General features: G+C 45.6%; 1 long non-coding RNA gene across 1 annotated transcript; it reads right to left on the bottom strand.

Moving 5' to 3' along the window:
* Nucleotides 1–731: 731 nt before the first annotated feature.
* On the bottom strand, nt 732–1,403 carry LOC126496331 (uncharacterized). Its single transcript, XR_007590335.1, has 3 exons — nt 1,241–1,403; nt 1,076–1,145; nt 732–913 (listed from the first exon to the last, which is right to left on the bottom strand). It is a non-coding gene; the product is annotated as an uncharacterized lncRNA (long non-coding RNA).
* Nucleotides 1,404–2,587: the final 1,184 nt, after the last annotated feature.

The following is a 2,587-nucleotide window of genomic DNA, read 5'->3' as shown; positions in this document are numbered from 1 at the left end:
CCTCCCTCCCTCCCTCCTTCCTTCCTTCCTTCCTTCCTTCCTTCCTTCCTTCCTTCCTTCCTTCCTTTTCCTTCTTTTCAGACATGGTTTCTCTGTGCTGCCCTGGCTGTCCTGGAACTTGCTCTGTAGACCAGTCACTCACAGAGATTAGCCTGCCTCTGCCTCCCAAGTGCTGGGATTAAAGGTCACCACGCCCAGAAGGGGGCATCTTTCCTTGAGGAACTTGAGTTTTCACCTCAACACCAAGCAGAACTGATGAAGCATTGCAACTTCTAGTGTTTCCCTTTATGAATCTTATTTGAACATGGGGCTAGAGATACAGCCAAATAATCTTTCCTCTGATATGGTCTTATAGTCTAAGACTTCTGAAATGAACCAGCCACACCTCCAAGCCCTCTCTCAGCATATTTCATTAACTCCTCTTGAACAATTTTATGAGGCAGAAATGATTGCACTCAGGAGAAATCTAAGCACATAAAATGAGAAATTGAGAATGAGAACCCAGGTCTAAAACTCTCAACCCACTGACTGTCGTTCTGCCCTTTCTGTACCATAATCTTCATACATACACATTTCAGTTGGTAGCTTATGCTTCCCCTCAGAGAGAAGCTGTTGATTACGGGAGTGTCTTAAAATAGATGGCCTCTTGGAATCAGGGAATCCCAGTACAGGGCTGGAACTCCCCTTCTCTGGACTTTAGGTTTCTACTCTGAATTTGGGGGAAGCTTTAGGATACAGGAAATTGTATTTACTTTCTGGCCAGGTAGCCACGACACATAGCCTGGAAGGCCATGATCACATCAGTAATCTTCAGGTCTCGTTCCTCCTCCAGGTGGGCCAGGACTCCCGTTCGGAAGAAGATTTTGCTCTGCCCAATCCTGTACAGGTTGGGGTCAAGTTCTAGGGCTTTGATCTGAGGAGAGAGAAAGAGAAAGGCTGCTATTTCTAACTGTTCTGTTTGTTCAGTGATGCCATGTATTTAGGAACCATTCCACCCAGATCAGCAACTGGAAATACGACTCAGAGCTGGGAGGTCACAATTGGATGTTTGGGGAGGGTCCAAGGTTAAGCTCACCATGAGAATGCAAGCTTGCTTTCCATCCATAAAGCCTTTGGGGATGGCGTTCGCTGCCAGGATCTCATAGCTTAAAACACAGACAGAAGTTACGCACTCATCTCCATGATTCATGCTTTCTTCAGGGCTTGCTCCCCACTGCCCAACCAACCACAGCAGGCTCACCGTTGCCGGAACTCTTGGAAGACAATCCTGTTGGGGAAGCCCTGACGGCAGATGCGGATGCCCTCCAACACGCCATTACACCGCAGCTGCTCCAGCACCAGAAATGCGTCCAACTTGCCAGACTATGGAAGTAGAAGAGGCCAGTGACCACTCAAGCAGCAAGGCCCAGACCCCAGGGCCAGAAAACTAACCTGAAGTCTGTGGGGTCTTCACAAGGTTTAGCTGAGGTACAATGTCCCCTGTTGACATCTCTGGGTCTTTATATTTTCTTTGGCATTTTTTGTCCCATAATCCCCATTGTACTTGGTGGTGCTAGCACCCCTGGCTAGAAACTGGGTCTGTTTCCCCTTTACTATCCTCTCCCTCACTCCTGGTCTTTGATAATCCATAGCTCTTACCTCCCAAGTCTCTCCCAGTAATTTTCTTTTTTCCTTTTTTAAAATTTTCCATTTTTAAAAATTGATTTTACTGAGCTCTACATTTTTCTCTGCTTCCCTCCCTTCCTCTCCTCTCCCCTTCAACCCTCTCCCATGGTCCCCATGCTCCCAATTTACTCAGGAGATCTTGTCTCTTTCTACTTCCCATGTAGATTAGATCTTTGTATGTCTCTCTTAGGGTCTTCTTTGTTGTCTAGGTTCTCTGGGGTTGTGAATTATAGGCTGTTTTTTTCTTTGATTTATGTCTAAAAGCCACTTATGAGTGAGTCCAGTAAGTTTCTTTAAAAAAAAAAAAACCTCGGGAGACAGAGACAGGCAGATCTCTATGAGTTAGAGGCCAGCTTGGTCTACAGAGCAAGTTCTAGGACAGGCTTTAAAGCTACACAGAGAAATCCTCTATTGAAGAACCAACCCCCCCCCAAAAAAAAGAGCAGTTGTAGTGTATTAGTATGTATTATGTTCTTGCATGTCTATGAAAGCATACATGTGTGGACATGTGTGGTGTGTGTGTGCTATGTATGTGTGTATGCGCCTGTGTATGTGATATGTACGCATGTGAAATGTGTATATTCATGTGTGTGTATTCATTTGGAGGTCGAAAGTTGGTGTCAGAAATCTTCCATTGTACTCATTGACTCGTTCATCCAGACTCAAAGTTCACCAGTCCTGCTAGTCTCTTAGCTGAATTGTTTTGGAAATTCCTGTCTCTGTCTTTGGAGATTAAAATTACAAGCAGGCCACCATACCCACCTAGTATTTATGTGGGCTTCTGGGGTTCCAAGTCATACTTGTGTGGCAAGCATCTCTCCCAACCTACATTCGTATGCCATTGTCTGTGTCTTTTACCCAGACAACTGCAGCACCTTCCAACTTGGTCATCTCCCCCCAGTCCTGCTCATTCCTCCTAGCT

Source organism: Alexandromys fortis, unplaced genomic scaffold (genome assembly GCF_014885135.2).
Source record: "Alexandromys fortis isolate MF-2015 unplaced genomic scaffold, M_Fortis_MF-2015_v1.1 scaffold_2883, whole genome shotgun sequence".
Lineage (NCBI taxonomy): Eukaryota > Metazoa > Chordata > Mammalia > Rodentia > Cricetidae > Alexandromys > Alexandromys fortis.
The sequence above is the reverse complement of the archived record's forward strand: the minus strand, read 5'-3'. Positions and strand labels throughout refer to the sequence as shown.